This window comes from Thalassophryne amazonica, chromosome 13 (assembly GCF_902500255.1).
Source record: "Thalassophryne amazonica chromosome 13, fThaAma1.1, whole genome shotgun sequence".
Classification (NCBI taxonomy): domain Eukaryota; kingdom Metazoa; phylum Chordata; class Actinopteri; order Batrachoidiformes; family Batrachoididae; genus Thalassophryne; species Thalassophryne amazonica.
Genome location: NC_047115.1, coordinates 79,966,961 through 79,989,872, shown reverse-complemented (window position 1 = coordinate 79,989,872; position 22,912 = coordinate 79,966,961). Strand labels below are relative to the sequence as shown.

Genomic DNA, 22,912 nt, shown 5'->3' with positions numbered 1-22,912 from the left:
TTTTTTTTTTGTTTGTTTGTTTTTTGTGTGCCCGTCATGAAATGAGTCAAATTTTCCTGATTTTTTTTAAACTCACTATTACTACCCCTACTCCTACCCCCATCCCTAACCTTAACCATAACCTAATCCTACTCCTTCCCCCAACCCTAACCATAACCATCCCAGACATCCCTGCTTCACTTTTAATTTTGTGCAGCCATCACAGAATGAATTAGAATGAATTTGTGCTGCCGTGATGAACATGAGGCACTTTTCGTCACAATATCACGAACCAACAGATTAATGTACATTTTGTGTTGCTGAATCACAGCTTGCCGTGAGACCAGGTTACAACATCTCTTTGTGCAAAGTGCGCTGTATGGTTGAATGATGCAAAGAGACACTATCTGCAGCAAGATCATGTTGTAGGTCTTTGGAGCTCCAAATTTTACTGTAGGTAGCAAGTGTTTTTCTTGGAATGCTGTGTTCTTTTTTCAGCCATGAATACCGCCCCTGGTTATGTCCAACTCAATAACTCAATTTTAGTTTCATCGGCTCACAGCACTTAATTCTAAAATGAAGCTGGCTTCTCCAAATGTGCTTTAGCATACCTCAAGCGACTCTGTTTGTGGCGTGTACACAGAAAAGGCTTCCTCTGCATTACAGCATCTCCTTGTGCAAAGTGCGCTGTATAGTTGAATGATGCAAAGAGACACTATCTGCAGCAAGATCATGTTGTAGGTCTTTGGAGCAGGTCTGTGGGTTGACTGCGACTGTTGTCACCATCCATTGCTTCAGCTTATCTAAGATTTTTCTTGGCCTTCCACTTCAGGCCTTAACTAGTACTGTGCCTGCAGTCTTCCATTTCCTCACTATGTTCCTCACAGTGGAAATTGACAGCTGAAATCTCTGAGACAGCTTTTTGTATCCTTCCCCTAAATGTTCAACAATCTTTGTTTTTGGGTTATTTGAGAGTTGTTTAGAGGCTCCCATGTTGCCACTCATTAGAAGAGATGCAAAGAGGGGAAACATCTGCAAATGGCCACCTTAAATACAACCCCAATTCCAATGAAGTTGGAATGTTGTGTAAAAAGTAAATAAAAAAAAATACAATGATTTGCAAATCATCTTCAACCCATATTCAACTGAATACACCACAAAGACAAGATATTTAATGTTCTAACTGATAAACTTTATTTTTTTTGTGCAAATATTTGGTCATTTTGAAATGGATGCATGCAACACATTTCAAAAAAGCTGGGACAGTGGTATGTTTACCTCTGTGTTACATCACCTTTCCTTCTAACAACACTTAATAAGCGTTTGGGAACTGAGGGCACTAATTGTTGAAGCTTTGTAGGTGGAATTCTTTCCCATTCTTTCTTGATGTACGACTTTAGTTGTCCAACAGTCCAGGGTCTCCGTTGTCGTATTTTGTGCTTCATAGTGCGCCACACAATGGGTGACAGGTCTGGACCGCAGGCAGGCCAGTCTAGTACCCGCACTCTTTTAATACAAAGACACACTGTTGTAACACGTGCAGAATGTGGCTTGGCATTGTCTTGCTGAAATAATCAGGGATGTCCCTGAAAAAGACATTGCTTGGATGGCAGCATGTGTTGCTCCAAAACCTGGATGTAGTTTTCAGCATTAATGATGCCATCACAGATGTGCAAGTTGCCCATGCCATGGGCACTAACACACCCCATACCATCACATATGCTGGCTTTTGAACTTTGCACTGGTATCAATCTGGATGGTCTTTTTCCAAAAAAACAGTTTGAAATGTGGACTCATCAGACCACAGCACACGTTCCCACATTGCGTCTGTCCATTTCAAATGAGCTCAGTCCCAGAGAAGGCGCCAGCATTTCTGGATGTTGTTGATGTATGGCTTTCGCTTTGCATGGTAGAGTTTTAACTTGCACTTGTAGATGTGGAGATGAACTGTGCTAACTGACAATAGTTTTCTGAAGTTTTCCTGAGCCCACGCGGTAAGATCCTTTACACAACGATGTCAGTTTTTAATGCAGTGGCATCTGAGGGATCGAAGGTCACAGGCATTCAGTGTTGGTTTTCGGCCTTGCCGCTTACATGTCAAAAGTTCTCCAGATTCTCTGACTCTTCTGATTATATTATGGACTGTAGATGATGGAATTCTTATATTCCTTGCAACTGAACGTTGAGAAACATTGTTTTTAAACTGTTGGACTATTTTTTCATGCAGTTGTTCACAAAGTTGGTGATCCTTGCCCCATCTTTGCTTGTGAATGGCTGAACCTTTTGGGGATGCTCCTTTTATACCTAATCATGACACTCACCTGTTTCCAGTTATCCTTTTCACCTGTGGAATGTTCCAAACAGTTGTTTTTTGAGCATTCATCAACTTTCCCAGTCTTTTGTTCCCACTGTCCCAGTTTTGTGAAATATGTTGCAGGCATCCATTTCAAAATGAGCAAATATTTGCACAAAAGCAATAAAGTTTATCAGTTTGAACTTTAAAGATCTTATCTTTGTGGTGTATTCAACTGAATATAGGCTGAAGAGGATTTGCAAATCACTGTATTCTGTTTTTATGTGACTATTAATTCTGTGATTTACTGCTTTTGTTAAAGCTGATGACTGTGTTTGAGATTTTATTTTATTTTATTTGTATATTCATTTTGTGTAATGTTTACAAAAGTGACACTTGTGAGCTGCTCCTGTAACAGTTTATAAATATAATGCAGATATTAACTGTGACTATTAATACTGTGATTTCCTGCTTTTGATAAAGATGACAGTGTTAGTGGTTTTATTTTATTTTATTTATTTTTTCATTATTCCATGTGCAGCTGGAGGACTGCTGCATACAGATGTTAGGTGGCTCAGCAGAGGTAACGGTTTAATGAATTGTTGCCCAAAATTTTTTAAAATTCTGAAATGTTCAACCCATGCTGAATATGCACAGCTCTTGGATTTAGCCTTTCCTATTTCTTGCCTCCTCTCAGTACCAGAAGTTCCACTAAGGTAGGGAACAACTTCCAACTTTAATTAGGCTTTGTGTAATTTGAGTTGTTCATTGTTGTGTTGTTCCAGGCCAATCCTAGGCCTACTTGTGCTTATTCTTTGCACATTTACTTCAATAATGCATTATTATTGTTAGAAATTGTGTTATTATACTGGTGCACAATAAATTGTGGCTACGTTATGGCGTTCGATATGGCTTGGTAGATCTTGATACACTGTCAACTTTAAAAGTAGAGCTCAGTGTGCTTGTCCTTATGTCTCTCTATTAAGTCTAGAGTGTCCTCTTCACTAATTTCTTGGTGTCTCACAACCTCAGTATGAGACTCAAGTTGTAGAATTCTCCCCGCTCGGGAGGCTGAAACTCTCTCACCTTGATCACACATCTTGTTTGAATGAAATGATCTGGATCCTGTATTAGGATCTTGCACTTGTCACTAGGGAAACAAAAAACGAGGGTGTGTCATTGATGAGGTTGAGAAATGAGGGCTCCTGATTGGATGGAAAGTGGGGCGGTACAAAGCCTGGTCTTTTCAATGTCTTCTTTTGTGTCACCCTGTTTCAAGACTTTTATCACCCTGATTTTATTGCCACAGTTTCGTTGGCAGTAGAATTGATAGGACAAGTGTGATTTATCAGCCCTATTTTTTTCTTGTATCTCATGAGGGCTGGTTTATACATACTCAACAAAAATATAAACGCAACACTTTTGGTTTTGTTCCCATTTTGTACGAGATGAACTCAAAGATCTAAAACTTTTTCCACATACACAATATCACCATTTCTCTCAAATAATGTTCAGAAACCAGTCTAAATCTGTGATAGTGAGCACTTCTCCTTTGCTGAGATAATCCATCCCACCTCACAGGTGTGCCATACCAAGATGCTGATTAGACACCACGATTAGTGCACAGGTGTGCCTTAGACTGCCCACAATAAAAGGCCACTCTGAAAGGTGCAGTTTTGTCACACAGCACAATGCCACAGATGTCGCAAGGTTTGAGGGAGTGTGCAATTGGCATGCTGACAGCAGGAATGTCAACCAGAGCTGTTGCTCGTGTATTGAATGTTCATTTCTCTACCATAAGCCGTCTCCAAAGTCGTTTCAGAGAATTTGGCAGTACATCCAACCAGCCTCACAACCGCAGACCACGTGTAACCACACCAGCCCAGGACCTCCACATCCAGCATGTTCACCTCCAAGATCGTCTGAGACCAGCCACTCGGACAGCTGCTGAAACAATTGGTTTGCATAACCAAAGAATTTCTGCACAAACTGTCAGAAACCGTCTCAGGGAAGCTCATCTGCATGCTCGTCGTCCTCATCGGGGTCTCGACCTGACTCCAGTTCGTCGTCGTAACCGACTTGAGTGGGCAAATGCTCACATTCGCTGGCGTTTGGCACATTGGAGAGGTGTTCTCTTCACAGATGATGCGAAGGAGATGTGTTGCACTGCATGAGGCAAATGGTGGTCACACCAGATACTGACTGGTATCCCCCCCCAATAAAACAAAACTACACCTTTCAGAGTGGCCTTTTATTATGGGCAGTCTAAGGCACACCTGTGCACTAATCATGGTGTCTAATCAGCATCTTGATATGGCACACCTGTGAGGTGGGATGGATTATCTCAGCAAAGGAGAAGTGCTCACTATCACAGATTTCGACTGGTTTGTGAACAATATTTGAGAGAAATGGTGATATTGTGTATGTGGAAAAAGTTTTAGATCTTTGAGTTCATCTCATACAAAATGGGAGCAAAACCAAAAGTGTTGCGTTTATATTTTTGTATATATATAGTCACTGTTTTAATCAGGTAAATGTGAATAATGTGTGTGTGTCTACAGAGAGGAATTAAATGATAACCTCTGAAACAAATAACTTTTTAAAGTGCCTTTCGAGCCAGGGCTAATTATAATGCTGTGCAAAATGATAAACCTCTGTATCTTACAATTAAGTAAATTTTTTCCATGTCGGTAGCATTAAAAATGACGACCCTTCACATCATTACCTACAGTCTGCTGCTGCAGATGACAAGAATTGTGCAATAATAATTGACTTTTCTTCTCCTTCCAGCATGTGAACACAGCATTTGTGGTTGCACTGTTGCGTCATAGCGAGAAGGTCCTAAGTTCGATTCACATGTGGTCCTTTCTGTGTGAATTTTGCATGTTTTGGGAGCATGGTGACTTAGTGGTTAGGACTGTTGGCGCACAGCAAGAAGGTCATGGCACTGATTCCCACCTGTGGCCTTTCTGTGTGGAGCTTGCATGTTCTCCCCATGTTTGTGTGAGTTTCCTCGGGGTGCTCTGGTTTCCCCTCACATTTAAAGACATGCAGGTTAGATGAATTGGAAACTTTATAATTGTCCAGGTCTCCTTTGCAAAAGAGATCTCAATCTCAATGGGACTAACATGATTAAATTCTATTTGTTTGTGTTGGTTCCCTCCAGCTCCACTTCCAAAGACATGCAGGTTCAGTGAATTGGTGTCTCTAAATTGACCATAGCTGTGAGTAAGCATGTGAATGTGTATATGCAGTGGTGGGCACAGATAAACAAAAAATTAACTTTGATAACAGATAATCAGATAACTGAAAAGTTATCTTTGATAAAGATAAAACAATAAACCACCCAAAAATGTATCAGAAGTTACAGATAACCAATAATTTCCAATATTATCTCTGACACATCTACAACTAGTAGTAGAAAAAAAAAATAGATTATAATAATATTAAAAACAACAACAGACCCCAACAATGAGACCACACTTTTCTTTCAAAATTTGGCCCCTGCTGGAAGCTGTTGTTTACTACAGCGCTACCAGCACAGAGGCACCCCGAGAGCAGCCATAAAGCCAACTCTCCATCAATTATGACACCCCGGTCAGGCACAGGTCTTGAAAAATAAAGTCATGCTGACTTATGGTTTTGATTATAAATAACATTAATACCGATAGAATAACTCCATTAATGTCAATTATGTCATTTGTACAAAGTTAAAATATAACATATATCTTTTAATGTTGAATAATGCACTAATTCTGAGGTTTTGTAACAAACAGACAGATCGCAAAGGATTCTGGGTAAAAGTGCCTCTGCTAAACACTGGCTGAGTCTCTCTTTTTGGAGCGAGGCCGAGGGGAAGGCGAAGGGTTACAAATCCCTCCATTTGGAGGGGTAGGAGGAGCTTACTGCTGTCTCTGAAAAAACAAACATGGCGCCGAAAGAGCCGCATAAATGAAGCGGATTTCATTACAAATTATGCTGTTCAGAAAGTTATAACTTGCCAAAAACCTTTACAGGCAGTTGTCTATGACAGCAACGTGTATGCTGCTGGATGCATGTTGGATATGTTGTCGTTCTGAAGAATATCGTAACGTCGCTCGTGCGCTGAGGTGTTAAAATGCACATACACACAAACGCTACGATAAGACACTTATATCTCCCAACGGAGAAAATCATGATAAAGTGTAAGCGCGTTAATTTGTATGTTCATAAATCTTTGGATAATAGCAATCCCTGCTGTTGGATTTCAAGGTCTGTAACGTGTGTGTGTATTTTGTAAACAAACGGAGCCCTGAATACACACTCATCTAATAAGCTTTCAGGCAGAAAATGAAAAGTTTCATCAATGGGAATAAGTTGGAAAATATATACACACACGTATATGTGTAACACATAACCTGACGTCATAATAGACTGATATTATTTGTCAAGGAAATTTCTAAAGGAAATAAGGCTGGATGCAAAAAATGGGAGAATTTGAAAAAGAAATAAGGTTGTAATTCCATTAAAAAAGTGAAACTTGTATAATGTATACATTCATTGCACACACAAAAAAAAGCCATTTGCAAAGCCAAAAAGTTGATTTGACAATCATCTGACATAACCGGGGTCAAAATAAATAGAACACTGCTGTCTACTGGTTCCCACACGCTTAGTGAACACTACTGACCAGTAGATGGCAGTAGAGGCCTTGAAAACAAAATTCCAGATACAGTAATCCCTGTCTGCTACATTTAAAATGCGTGGAATTTAACAAACGCAAATAAAACCAACATCTATAAATGCAGAGAATATATTCAAGAGAGTTTTTTATACAAGCGGCTCTCTTCTGTTTGCAAAGGTTATAGCTGTGCGTCTGTTACAAAACTTTTAACAGGTGAGTGCTAAACTAATTTTAAAAATGCTTGTCACTGTTCAGCTTTTTTTATTTTGTTCATCGGTTTAAACCAATAGTTATCGGTTTAAAGTTATCGGACAAAGATTAATCAGAAGATAATTGGTCTGATAATGGTTTTTAAAGTTATCTAAAAAGATAATCCGATAAAGAAAACATTATCTTCGATAATTATCTGTTATCTGATTATCGGAAATGTGCCCACCACTGTCTATATGTGCCCTGTGATAGACTGGTGGCCTGCCCTGGTTGTACCCCATCCCCTTGCCCAGTGTGCACTGGGATAGGCTCCAGCTCCCCCGTGAGCTGGATATATGTGTACGTATATGTATTCCATTACACCTATTAACTGTGCAGTCACAGAACTGTGAAATGTATTTTTTAATACAGATTTGACTGTAACAGCAAAATTTTATTAATGTTCATTTTTATTCAGTTTCTTGGTGTCTCATATGTGAGTTAATGCTGTTTCTTGGTGAAAGTGGTCATATGCCAATGAGAGTGATCAGATTAAGAGTATCTGATAATGTCTTTGTCACCTGCTCTATTGATGGAGCAGCAGGGCTCAGAAAAAGAAATACAAACCTGGAGCAGTGGTGTCGTGACAGGTTGAATAGATTAGTTATTTTATAGGCTGCTGAAGTTGCTGTCATTTTCTTCAATAATTACATTAAAGTGGTGTTACGTGCAGCACTTTTCCTCACCACACATCTGTACCAGAGGCACAGCCACTGCAGAATGTGTGTTGCTCATAGGTGTGAGTGTGAATTGCCCAGGGAGAACAAGCTGTGTTCATTCTGAATGGTAAATGAGGTGGAAACAGTATTACACTTCTTCAAGCCGTGCCCACAAACTGACCTTTGAAAAGATCTTTCTTGTGCTCCACATTACTCAAATACAACATGAAATTGAAAACAAGATTGCTGCCAAAAACTGGCTGCATACTGTATCCCTGATGATGTACAGCAACAATATAGAATTACGGTTGCATCATCAGGCAAAAGCGGCAGCCAAATCAGCAACATTATGTGTTTAGATCGCAAAAAGATTAGCTCCCTTGGAGGTCTAGTGGTTAGGATTTGGCACTCTCACTGCTGTGGTCACAGTTCGATTCCTGGTCAGAGAAATGGTAAATGGACTGCATTTATATAGCACTTTTCCATCTGCATCAGATGCTTAAAGCCCACTGCACACTGGGAGCAAACAGGGGATTAAGGACCTTCCCCAAGGGCCCTTAGTGATTTTACGGTCAGGCTGGAATTTGAACCAAGGATCCTCTGGTCTCCAGCCCAACACTTAACCACTAGACCATTACCTCCTCCTAAATATGTGAACAAGAACCATATAAGAAATCTTTTGTAAATTTCCCATCATGGGACTACTAAAGGATTATCTTACTTTGCATTAGCATCACACTATGATCTTCCCTCCAACCCTAAAGTGCTTATAACCGTATTACGTCCACCAAGGACGTAATAAAATCATCAGCATTTATTTATTTATTTATTATTTATTTATTTTGACCAAAGTTTCACCACAGATACATATTAGGCCATGGAAGTCTCCTTTAAATTTTGGTTGTGATCCAGATCCAGATTCTGGATCAATATTTCACTTTATATACTTTGAGGGGTTATGGTTAATTTGCACCATAGATAGATACTGTATTAGGGCATGGAAGACTCCACTGAATTTGGGAGGTGATCCGGATCTGGATTGGTGGACATCAGAAATATCTAATTGCTCTTGTTGTTGTGTTAATGTGAAATCACTTAATATTTGAGTTTTGTCAGAACATTTCAAAGTGGCCTCCATTGTAAAAAATATCATAAAATAGACATAAAAAGATAATAAATACAGCACAAAAAACACATCATGTAAACCAACAAATGGACATTTTTATGAGCTCAAATGACAATATGGATACATACTTTCCAGTTTTGTCATCTTTGGAAATGCAGTTTAAAAACTGAACCATGCAATGACAATGCTCATTTAGTTTTTTGGTTTGCTCACAGAATAAATAATAAACTCCATTTTGTGAAAAGAGGATATATACTGGAGATTTAATTGATATGTTGTATAATGTAGTAACCATTTTCCAATACCATTATATTATGGGAGGGATTGAGATAAAAGTAGGGGTGCCCTCTTTTTTTTAACAGTACAAAATAGCTCTTGAACCTTGGCAAACAGTGGGAGCTCCTAAAAAAATTATCAGGTGGGACAATTTTTTTTTTTTTTTTTCTGATAGTGATTAAGGTGACCCATACATTAAGCAAGGCGATCCTGTCAATTAGTTGTTAGCTGAATAACTCATACACCAATACCTCCACTAGATGGTAGCATACAACAGAAAAAAATCCCCCTCGTGCTTCATAAATTAATTCAATCAATCAATTCAATCAATTTTTTTATATAGCGCCAAATCACAACAAACAGTTGCCCCAAGGTGCTTTATATTGTAAGGCAAGGCCATACAATAATTATGTAAAACCCCAACGGTCAAAACGACCCCCTGTGAGCAAGCACTTGGCTACAGTGGGAAGGAAAAACTCCCTTTTAACAGGAAGAAACCTCCAGCAGAACCAGGTTCAGGGAGGGGCAGTCTTCTGCTGGGACCGGTTGGGGCTGAGGGGAGAGAACCAGGAAAAAGACATGCTGTGGAGGGGAGCAGAGATCGATCACTAATGATTAAATGCAGAGTGGTGCATACAGAGCAAAAAGAGAAAGAAACAGTGCATCATGGGAACCCCCCAGCAGTCTACGTCTATAGCAGCATAACTAAGGGATGGTTCAGGGTCACCTGATCCAGCCCTAACTATAAGCTTTAGCAAAAAGGAAAGTTTTAAGCCTAATCTTAAAAGTAGAGAGGGTGTCTGTCTCCCTGATCTGAATTGGGAGCTGGTTCCACAGGAGAGGAGCCTGAAAGCTGAAGGCTCTGCCTCCCATTCTACTCTTACAAACCCTAGGAACTACAAGTAAGCCTGCAGTCTGAGAGCGAAGCGCTCTATTGGGGTGATATGGTACTACAAAGTCCCTAAGATAAGATGGGACCTGATTATTCAAAACCTTATAAGTAAGAAGAAGAATTTTAAATTCTATTCTAGAATTAACAGGAAGCCAATGAAGAGAGGCCAATATGGGTGAGATATGCTCTCTCCTTCTAGTCCCCGTCAGTACTCTAGCTGCAGCATTTTGAATTAACTGAAGGCTTTTTAGGGAACTTTTAGGACAACCTGATAATAATGAATTACAATAGTCCAGCCTAGAGGAAATAAATGCATGAATTAGTTTTTCAGCATCACTCTGAGACAAGACCTTTCTGATTTTAGAGATATTGCGTAAATGCAAAAAAGCAGTCCTACATATTTGTTTAATATGCGCTTTGAATGACATATCCTGATCAAAAATGACTCCAAGATTTCTCACAGTATTACTAGAGGTCAGGGTAATGCCATCCACAGTAAGGATCTGGTTAGACACCATGTTTCTAAGATTTGTGGGGCCAAGTACAATAACTTCAGTTTTATCTGAGTTTAAAAGCAGGAAATTAGAGGTCATCCATGTCTTTATGTCTGTAAGACAATCCTGCAGTTTAGCTAATTGGTGTGTGTCCTCTGGCTTCATGAATAGATAAAGCTGGGTATCATCTGCGTAACAATGAAAATTTAAGCAATACCGTCTAATAATACTGCCTAAGGGAAGCATGTATAAAGTGAATAAAATTGGTCCTAGCACAGAACCTTGTGGAACTCCATAATTAACTTTAGTCTGTGAAGAAGATTCCCCATTTACATGAACAAATTGTAATCTATTAGACAAATATGATTCAAACCACCGCAGCGCAGTGCCTTTAATACCTATGGCATGCTCTAATCTCTGTAATAAAATTTTATGGTCAACAGTATCAAAAGCAGCACTGAGGTCTAACAGAACATGCACAGAGATGAGTCCACTGTCCAAGGCCATAAGAAGATCATTTGTAACCTTCACTAATGCTGTTTCTGTACTATGATGAATTCTAAAACCTGACTGAAACTCTTCAAATAGACCATTCCTCTGCAGATGATCAGTTAGCTGTTTTACAACTACCCTTTCAAGAATTTTTGAGAGAAAAGGAAGGTTGGAGATTGGCCTATAATTAGCTAAGATAGCTGGGTCAAGTGATGGCTTTTTAAGTAATGGTTTAATTACTGCCACCTTAAAAGCCTGTGGTACATAGCCAACTAACAAAGATAGATTGATCATATTTAAGATTGAAGCATTAAATAATGGTAGGGCTTCCTTGAGCAGTCTGGTAGGAATGGGGTCTAATAAACATGTTGATGGTTTGGATGAAGTAACTAAGGAAAATAACTCAGACAGAACAATCGGAGAGAAAGAGTCTAACCAAATACCGGCATCACTGAAAGCAGCCAAGATAACGATACGTCTTTGGGATGGTTATGAGTAATTTTTTCTCTAATAGTTAAAATTTTGTTAGCAAAGAAAGTCATGAAGTCATTACTAGTTAAAGTTAATGGAATACTCAGCTCAATACAGCTCTGACTCTTTGTCAGCCTGGCTAAAGTGCTGAAAAGAAACCTGGGGTTGTTCTTATTTTCTTCAATTAGTGATGAGTAGAAAGATGTCCTAGCTTTACGGAGGGCTTTTTTATAGAGCAACAGACTCTTTTTCCAGGCTAAGTGAAGATCTTCTAAATTAGTGAGACGCCATTTCCTCTCCAACTTACGGGTTATCTGCTTTAAGCTACGAGTTTGTGAGTTATACCACGGAGTCAGACACTTCTGATTTAAAGCTCTCTTTTTCAGAGGAGCTACTGCATCCAAAGTTGTCTTCAATGAGGATGTAAAACTATTGACGAGATACTCTATCTCACTTACAGAGTTTAGGTAGCTACTCTGCACTGTGTTGGTATATGGCATTAGAGAACATAAAGAAGGAATCATATCCTTAAACCTAGTTACAGTGCTTTCTGAAAGACTTCTAGTGTAATGAAACTTATTCCCCACTGCTGGGTAGTCCATCAGAGTAAATGTAAATGTTATTAAGAAATGATCAGACAGAAGGGAGTTTTCAGGGAATACTGTTAAGTCTTCTATTTCCATACCATAAGTCAGAACAAGATCTAAGATATGATTAAAGTGGTGGGTGGACTCATTTACTTTTTGAGCAAAGCCAATAGAGTCTAATAATAGATTAAATGCAGTGTTGAGGCTGTCATTCTCAGCATCTGTGTGGATGTTAAAATTGCCCACTATAATTATCTTATCTGAGCTAAGCACTAAGTCAGACAAAAGGTCTGAAAATTCACAGAGAAACTCACAGTAACGACCAGGTGGACGATAGATAATAACAAATAAAACTGGTTTTTGGGACTTCCAATTTGGATGGACAAGACTAAGAGACAAGCTTTCAAATGAATTAAAGCTCTGTCTGGGTTTTTGATTAATTAATAAGCTGGAATGGAAGATTGCTGCTAATCCTCCACCCCGGCCCGTGCTACGAGCATTCTGACAGTTAGTGTGACTCGGGGGTGTTGACTCATTTAAACTAACATATTCATCCTGCTGTAACCAGGTTTCTGTAAGGCAGAATAAATCAATATGTTGATCAATTATTATATCATTTACCAACAGGGACTTAGAAGAGAGAGACCTAATGTTTAATAGACCACATTTAACTGTTTTAGTCTGTGGTGCAGTTGAAGGTGCTATATTATTTTTTCTTTTTTGAATTTTTATGCTTAAATAGATTTTTGCTGGTTATTGGTGGTCTGGGAGCAGGCACCGTCTCTACGGGATGGGGTAATGAGGGGATGGCAGGGGGAGAGAAGCTGCAGAGAGGTGTGTAAGACTACAACTCTGCTTCCTGGTCCCAACCCTGGATAGTCACGGTTTGGAGGATTTAAGAAAATTGGCCAGATTTCTAGAAATGAGAGCTGCTCCATCCAAGTGGGATGGATGCCGTCTCTCCTAACAAGACCAGGTTTTCCCCAGAAGCTTTGCCAATTATCTATGAAGCCCACCTCATTTTTTGGACACCACTCAGACAGCCAGCAATTCAAGGAGAACATGCGGCTAAACATGTCACTCCCGGTCTGATTGGGGAGGGGCCCAGAGAAAACTACAGAGTCCGACGTTTTTGCAAAGTTACACACCGATTTAATGTTAATTTTAGTGACCTCCGATTGGCGTAACCGGGTGTCATTACTGCCGACGTGAATTACAATCTTACCAAATTTACGCTTAGCCTTAGCCAGCAGTTTCAAATTTCCTTCAATGTCGTCTGCTCTGGCCCCCGGAAGACAATTGACTATGGTTGCTGGTGTCGCTAACTTCACATTTCTCAAAACAGAGTCGCCAATAACCAGAGTTTGATCCTCAGCGGGTGTGTCGTCACGTGGGGAAAAACGGTTAGAAATGTGAACGGGTTGGCGGTGTACACGGGGCTTCTGTTTAGGGCTACGCTTCCTCCTCACAGTCACCCAGTCAGCCTGCTTTCCCGGGTTGCTCGGGATCTGCCAGGGGGGAACTAACGGCGGCTAAGCTACCTTGGTCCGCACCGACTACAGGGGCCTGGCTAGCTGTAGAATTTTCCACGGTGCGGAGCCGAGTCTCCAATTCGCCCAGCCTGGCCTCCAAAGCTACGAATAAGCTACACTTATTACAAGTACTGTTACTGCTAAAGGAGGCCGAGGAATAACTAAACATTTCACACCCAGAGCAGAAAAGTGCGGGAGAGACAGGAGAAGCCGCCATGCTAAACCGGCTAAGAGCTAGTAGCTACGCTAAGCTAGCGGATTCCTAAAAACACGCAAAGTGAATAATGTGTAAATAATTAGAGGTGATTCAGCAGAAGGAGTGCTTTAGTTAAGGCACGTAAAGATACACTGGGAAACAAATCGTAATCTAGATAACTAGATCAATCTAACTGCGCAGATTAAACAGCTAACAGATACAGAAAACACCGCTGTGCTCCGGAACAGGAAGTGATACAATACCGCAGTGAGAGCCAACCACCAGTAGAGGCAAGCAAGGATAAAAAAAACATACACAAGGAACACAACTGGAGAAGAAAACTCTCTTCTTTGGCATCTCTGTCAGTTGAGAAGAAGCAGCAAGGACACCTGCACAATGCTATTACTGAATGCCTTGTAAAAAAAAAAAAAAAAAAAAAAAAAAAAAAAGGGATGGATTTTATTTCCAAGTAATGGAAATGGAGTGTTACTTTTCAATGCCTTCTCATATGGGCTATAATGAACATTTTTTTTTTCTTTTAATTGTTTACATGTGTTGTTTGACCGTATTGATTGATGTTGAGCTTAACTGGGGCGCATGGAAAAGACTTGCTTCATTGCATTAGTGGCTGTTCAATTATTTGCAAAGTGACTCATATTTTAGCAAATTGCTCATTGATATATTGATTAATAATTGATTGATGTATGCATTTGGATGCACTGTTGCTTTACTTGGCATATTTTAATTATTTGCATATTGTTGGATGCCTGTGGTATGGTGTGAAGCATGGCCGTTGTGTTGTCCTGTACAATGTGCATTTTGTTTACATAGATTATAGTTGACTGATGTCGACTGAAGGCCTTGACTGAAACCTGCACTGCATGCCTCTGAAAACATTTTAGATCTTTGAATTCAGCTCATGAAAAATTGGAGCCAAAGCAACTGTGTGTTTTTTTGTTCATTGTCTGTATATATATATATATATATATATATATATACAATTTTTATTTTTTTTTAGTTTAATTATATATAGAAAATTTAATTTATAAAATTAATTAAAAAAATTAAACAAAAAATTATAAATTTATAAAATATATATAGAACATTTTAATTATATATATAAAATATATATAAAGATGACTTGGTTTTGGATAAAAATGATGCTTTGTCAATAAGTTAGCTATACTGGAACTCCCGTGGTCATTTTAATAGCAGTTTTCAAGCATAGGCAAATGTGCATATTTAATTAGAATTTTGCCTCCATTTCAACAAATATCCTGAATCCAGATTAAAAAGGAAAGCACACTAAATGAACCTCACACCATTCAACATTGACAGGTCCCACAATTTTCCATTTGACAACAGGTTCCCACCGCAAGCGACAAGTTGGAGTACAAGAAGAAAAACGTGATTTTTTTTTTTATTACTTATTCATTCTTTGTTAGAGTGCCACATAACTTTTTCATTGTCGTACCAGATATCAAATATAGGCACTCATCCAGTAAATTTAATATGGTGAGTAATTTTGAATGGAGACTAAATGCCTGCGGTGTCACCATCTTTCATCATCTTGCTCAGAACAGGAAGGCAAAGTGTGTGCTCACAGAGTGAATTTTATGTGAAATAAACATGCTCACACACAATAACACACACACAAACACATTGTGGCTCCCTGATGACTCATCAGTCAGCCTGTTCCACACTGCTCACTTTAACAGCACACTGTGAAGGCTGCAATTGACACTCAGTGCCACAGCTTGTCATCGAGCAGAGGCGTTACTATAACCACACAAACAGTCATAGGACAACGCCGCAAGAAATTCCTAGTGGGATGAACAGTCAAAACAAAATAAAATCAATGATTAACTTCTAAAACATGGTTTATTTATTTGTTTTAGAATTGGCAGCCAGAAAAGTTTTTGTGTTAACTCTGGTAATCAGCCTCACATGGTTGAACAATGTCACTGTCAACTATAAAGCAGGTGAAATTTATCTTTTGACTGCAGGGGCCTCATTTATCAACGGTTGAAATGCACAGATTTGTGCTAAATCATGTGCATGAACCTTTCTACGCAAAGTATGGAATTCATCTACTTGGACGTCTACTTATAAATATAGCCATAGCTCTGACCATGTGTGTACACAGCATCTAGTCACACAACAGAGAAACTGCAAGAGCATTCACTTTCATCTGCAAAACGTGTTTCTTTATTTGAAATTAATTAGTCCAAATTAGTAAGTATGTTGAGTTTTAAACAGATGTGTGGCCTCTTTGGTGACAAACCTACAAATCGCACCTATGTGAACTAAACAGCAGCTTTTGACCATCAAGAAGCATCTCAATCTTCGTATGGAACACATGTAGAAAATAATTTTCAGAATTGAATTGATTGCCAAGTAAGTTCTCACATACAGGGGTGTTCAGAATAATAGTAGTGCTATGTGACTAAAAAGATTAATCCAGGTTTTGAGTATATTTCTATTGTTACATCAGAAACAAGGTACCAGTAGATTCAGTAGATTCTCACAAATCCAACAAGACCAAGCATTCATGATATGCACACTCTTAAGGCTATGAAATTGGGCTATTAGTAAAAAAAAAATAAAAAAATAGTAGCATCTGCTGTTGACGCTACAAACTCAAAACTGTTATGTTCAAACTGCTTTTTTAGCAATCCTGTGAATCACTAAACTAGTATTTAGTTGTATAACCACAGTTTTTCATGATTTCTTCACATCTGCGAGGCATTCATTTTGTTGGTTTGGACCAAGATTTTGCTCGTTTACTAGTGTGCTTGGGGTCATTGTCTTGTTGAAACACCCATTTCAAGGGCATGTCCTCTTCAGCATAAGGCAACATGACCTCTTCAAGCATTTTGACATATCCAAACTGATCCATGATACCTGGTATGCAATATATAGGCCCAACACCATAGTAGGAGAAACATGCCCATATCATGATGTTTGCACCACCATGCTTCACTGTCTTCCCTGTGAACTGTGGCTTGAATTCAGAGTTTGGGGGTCGTCTCACAAACTGTCTGTGGCCCTTGGACCCAAAAAGAATTGGAGATCATTGTAGATGAACAGCCTATAATTTTTTGCACCTGCGTATAGGTTTTCCCCTCTCCAATCAACTTTTTAATCAAACTACGCTGTTCTTCTGAACACTGTCTTGAACGTCCCATTTTCCTCAGGCATTCAAAGAGAAAAGCATGTTCAACAGGTGCTGGCTTCATCCTTAAATAGGGGACACCTGATTCACAACCTGTTGTTTCCACAAAATTGATGAACTCACTGGACTGAATGCCACACTACTATATTGTGAACACCCCGTTTTCTACTTTTTTTACTACTAGCCCAATTTCATAGCCTTAAGAGTGTGCATATCATGAATGCTTGGTCTTGTTGGATTTGTGAGAATCTACCGAATCTACTGGTACCTTGTTTCCTCCGATGTAACAATAAGAAATATACTCAAAACCTGGATTAATCTTTTTAGTCACATAGCACTACTATTATTCTGAACACTACTGTACAAGGAATTTGATGTGGTGGCATTGGTGCATAAACAACAGTAAAAGAAAATACTTCTGTAGAAGTAATAGGTGCATAAACATTTCATCTAGCATTCTGTATTAACATTGGTTCCATGTTATTTTTGCTGCTCAAATTTCATATAGTGCAGCAGATAAGTGACACAATCATGCAAATGGTGATAAAGCATCAAAATCTGCAAAAATACTCCTTAGACACTCCTCTTTTGAAAAAAAAAAAAAAATTGGCCACAGTTTTCAATCGGTTGTCAGGTAGGGGTCATACAAGAACTACACAGAGGTCAAAATTAAAAGATGCTCCAATCATATTGAAAATATTCCACATTACTTGCCTGATCATAAGGATTCCAAAAAGGTATTGTTTACTAATGTGCTTGGGGTCATATATATATATATATATATATATAAATGATTCATGATGCATCATGGAAAGTGCCACATTGTCGTGATGGGAGCACAAATTCATTTCATGACAGTAGCACAAAATGCAGGGTAATGTGTGTGTGTGTGTGGGGGGGGGGGAGTCAGTGGGGGGTTATGCTTAGGGGAAGGGATAGAGTTAGATTATGGTCAGGGTTACCATTAGGCAGTGGTGGGCACAGTTCTGCTAATCCGCTAACCGCGAATTATCAAAGATAAGGTTTTCATTATCAGATTAGCTTTTCCAATAACTTTGAAAACCGTCATTGGCCAGTTATCTTCTGATAAGTTTTGGTCCCATAATATTTAGATTGCTAACATATTTTTGGAGGCATGATGAACAAAGCTTTATAGTTACAAACATGTATTAAGTTAAAATCAGTTGAGTACCTACCTGTTAAATGTTTTGTTGTAGATGTGCAGTTCTGTCCTCTGCAAACAGAAGAGAGCTGTTTACAGAAATAAAATGCTCTATCCTCTACAAGCAAAGCAAAACTGGGGCATAGAAAAGAAAAATCACACCCCATACTGATACGCTGGCAATATCACCCAAGTCATCCTGAGGCATACAGTTTTAACTTTTAACTTTTCGTTAAAATTTTAATCAAGCTAATTCTGACAAGTTATTTAAATTAACATCATGTCTGAAGTTTTATAAAGTGAAAATATCAGATATATGTTTAGTTTTAAGTATTCCACTAATTTGAAGATTTTAGTGTGGACATGCTGTCTCCAGTTGCGTTATGGGTAATGTCAGCACATTCATGACCACTCTTGAGTACCACTAGCTTAGCTTATGGCAAGCTAAAAGTGGACACTCTCGTTATGGCCGAACAACTTTCTAGTTTCTGGGGATTCTGTGTTAGTAGGCGCTCGCGGCCGATGCGCTTATTGAATTCCTGCACAAAAAGCAGTTCTCAGATAATTCATAATGAGTACATCGCATCTACATTAATATAAAATTTATCAGTAATAAAATTATTAAGATGACTGAAGTTTTAAGAGTGGCCGTAATAAATATTAAGAATCTTAAAGTTTATGAGCACTTCACCTGTTATCACTCAAGCACATTGTAAACATTGACACGATGGAGTTTGATGCGGAGAGGTCCAGAAAGATGTGATTGGAATGTTTTGATTACCATTTACAGTTGGCGATGAAAGACTTGGGTGTTAGCTTCGTGTTAAAGTCGAAACAAGAAGCTGCATTGAAAGAGATCTGTCTGGGAAGAGACACATTCTGTGTGTTGTCGCTCCAACAAGAGCGGCACGCTGAGCAGGGTGCGAAAGTAGTCTGGCGAGCTCAGTCTGTGGGCGCGAGCTATCCCACAATTCCATAATAGCAGAGATGTTGGTCCAATGAGAGCGGCACTCTGAACAGGGTGATTCATGACAGAAGAAATGCATTTGAGATGCTCTGATCAGGCCACACACGGACAACAGCATTAAATCCTTTGTATATTGTGCCTAAAACTCTCGTGGATATATTCTCTGGGTTATAGACGTTATTGTGTTTGTTTTATGTAAAAATGCCAGAAGAAACCCAGGTTTTGTCTCCATTATTTTCAATTGGAAACATTGCAATCGATTCTTGTTTGCTATTTAGAGTCCTGTTTTATGTCAATTACTGTCTGAGCAGAGTGTCAAGACAGAAGTGCTGACTCATTGTTTGGGTCTGTGGTCCTTTGATGCTACCAGATGCGTCGTGGAGTTAAAACTCGAAATCAGCTTGTTCGTAGTTGCAAGTGTACTGGAAGCAATACTGGAAGTTATCGGTTAGCTGGAGCTTCAATAATTTTTTGGGTGGTTTAATCGGTTTAGCTTTATAAAAGATAACTTTAGTTACTGATTATTCTGTTATCGAAGCTAACGTTTTGGTTAGACTGTGCCCACCACTGTCGTAGGGGAATTGGTAGGGGGTAGAAATCACAAGTTAAAAAAGAAAATGTCACTCATTTCGTAACGGAGCAACACAAAAAACCAAAACAAAACATAACACAAAACACATGAGACTGGTTGGATATTTACTAATGTGCTTACAAATCCAGATTTTATTGTACTTTGACACATCCTAAATTTTGCTCATATGACAGCATTTAGAACATTTTCTATGCACAGTTTGACAAATGAGGACCCTGGCTGTTTGGTCTACGCTTTGTGTTGTATAATCCTGGAGTCACTGTTTCTCAGTCAGTCTCCCCAAATGCATTTTTTTTTTTTTTTTTTTACAGTATGTCCAGTTCATCATATGAATGGGGAGCTTGTATGAGAGACTGAGAGGCATCCTCACTGACATTTTTAGCAACAATCTGGCACCAGTGATTTATGAACAAACGCAGCAGCACTCAGACTTTTTAACGGGGGACAGGCTAGTTCATAAAACCCTGACAATCTCATCAACAAGCCTTTTCTCCTCTGTTCTAGTGTGTCTGACAGATTGGTTTGTATAATCTGCTCTCTGTGTCCATCTGGAAGAGACCCAGCACCATTTAGAGTCATTCTGGGTCCAACTGGACTAAAACACAGCATATGGACCTGCTGTGCCAACACCTTGCCAAAAAGTGGTGTAATAAAACATTAAAGCTTAACATATTGCACTCTGTGATGAGATTATTTGGCTACTCATGGAGCTTCTCTATCATGATTTGTTAATTTATTGGGTGCTGTGGTGGGATTTTTTATTTTTTAACTGAACAGTAGGCTGAAAGATTAATGCATTCAATGCAAAGTGTGCTTGCCTCCCAAACAGAAGAGCCTTACTTTAAGGCTACCTGTCTTCCATGTGCATCTAAAATTGCATCAGGGAATCAGTGTTTAACAGAAATAAAAAAATCAACTGATGATCCATCTAGACTGTTGTGGTGACCCTGAGCACAAATGGAAACAGCCAAACGAAACATTATACTAAATGATTATTAACCAAGTGCGAGTCTGTACAAGAAAATATCAGACTGAGGTGTAAGTACGGACAGAGCGTTAGCGAGGTTTGTGCGAAAACACAGAGGTCTGATAATCTCGTCCAGACCAAGCAAGCAAGGTTAATAATTCCTCATATATATATATATATATATATATATATATATATATATATATATATATATATATATATTGCATGGATTATTCATCCCATTTGTGTTGCATAGCATTTAGAGTGCAATTTAGTTCCATTTAGATTTCAAATTTGGTTCCAAAGAAACATTATACTAAATGATTATTAACCAAGTGCGAGGTTTGTACAGGAAAATATCAGACTGAGGTGTAAGTACAGACAGAGCGTTAGCAAGGTTTGTGCGAAAAACACAGAGGTCTGATAATCTCGTCCAGACCAAGCAAGCAAGGTTAATAATTCATCATATACGAGGTCTGTGAGAAAAGTATCTGACCTCTTTATTTTATGCAAAAAATATATGGATTTGATTCATATGTTTTTACGTCAGCCAAGCCTGAACCTTCGTGCGCATGCGTGAGTTTTTTCACGCCTGTCGGTTGCGTCATTCGCCTGTGGGCAGGCTTTGAGTGAGCACTGGTCCACTCCTCTCTTCGTTTTTTCATTGCGAGGAAATGGTGGAATGATTTGGGCTTTGTTCCATTAGAATTTTTTCAGAAACTGTTAGAGACAGGCAGCTGGAAACCATTTGGAAAATTCACATGGCTTTCGGTGAAAATGTTATGGGCTTCTCAGAGATTGAGTGTTACTAACGCTTTAAGGACGGCCCACAATGGCACACGGCGCTCTGCGCTCCAAGCCATGATCGACAGGCAGAAACCACCATTTCATTTCTAAACGGATGGCTGTGTCAATCCGGGACCGTCGTGTGCAATTTCTCTGGTTATCACAAGAGCTGGACATCAGCCATTTTACGGCAGATTTCACTTTTAACAAGAGATTTTGTCATGGAAAGCCGCGCGGAGGCTTCGCTCGTCACGACGGAGCTGCTGATGGAGCGAGACAAAGAACACCTCCGTTTTGGAGTGTCAGAGGACAAGTTGGGACATGCCCAGCTCTCCATAATTTCTCTTATACTCACTCGAGTGGTAAGCCACTGAAAGCCGAGATAGGCATGTATATTATTCATATTCAAAATACACCTCATGGGCACTGGGACGCATCATCAGTGATGTATCCTGGGGTCATTGGGTGTTTCGGGTCTTGCAACATCATACACCCTCACCCAGGCGACACAGCCGGGGGTGATCAAGCCCCGACTTGCATCCCAGTAGCAGCCCACGGATCTGCCGTCTTCATCCAAAGCCACCTGGTGGCCTTTTCGGCGGCTTCGCTTGCGGACTTGATGGCCCTCTTCTTTGCCGCTCCTACGATGCCCAGGCGGCTGAGGACCTTGCACAGAGACCGCCCTGCAAATCCCCTGCAGCCTACCTCTATGGGCTCGTAGACCGTCTTCCAGCCTCCCTCCCTGCACTCCTCCACCAGTTCCTGGTACTTAGCCCTCTTCCTCTCATTGGCCTCCTCGATGTTTTCTTCCCAGGGCACTGTCAACTCCAGTATGATCAGCTGTTTCGAAGACTGAGAGGTCATGATCATATCTGGGCGAAGGAATGTTGTTGCGATGTGCTGGGGGAACCTCAGCTGCCTACCCAGGTCAACCTGCAACTGCCAGTCAGCTGCTGTGTGGTAGTCCTGATGTCGCATGTTGGTTTGCTCTGGGTTTTTCTCCAGCTTTAACAAAGGAGATTGCCTTCTTTGGAGCATGATGGTTCTTGCTGGAGCTGATGGCTGAGGCTACGCTCTCAGCGACTGCCTTAAGCACCTGGTCATGGCGCCAGCGATAGCGACCATCTGCCAGAGCCTTTGGGCAGCCACTGAGGAGGTGTTCTAAAGAGCCTCTACCAGAGCACAGTGAGCAGGAAGGTGTCTCACTTTTCCCCCACACATGGAGGTTCGCTGGACTTGGCAGAGCATCGTAGACAGCTTGCACCAGGAAGCTGAAAATCTGGCTGCAAGATGTTTGTCCAGGTGATCCTGCGCTGTAGTGCGCTCTCCCACCTTGTCCATGCTCCCTGTTGCC

At 39.8% G+C, this 22,912-nt stretch overlaps 1 protein-coding gene and 1 long non-coding RNA gene across 2 annotated transcripts in view; both read left to right on the top strand.

The window, feature by feature from the left end:
* LOC117522767 (adhesion G protein-coupled receptor A3) overlaps positions 1-22,912 on the top strand; it is a 1,389,271-nt gene that overhangs the window by 622,371 nt on the left and 743,988 nt on the right. The gene's annotated exons all lie outside the window — the stretch shown is intronic.
* LOC117522768 lies at positions 8,838-22,515 on the top strand. Its single transcript, XR_004564324.1, has 4 exons — positions 8,838-8,922; positions 15,826-15,830; positions 18,310-18,313; positions 22,505-22,515. It is a non-coding gene; the product is annotated as an uncharacterized LOC117522768 (long non-coding RNA).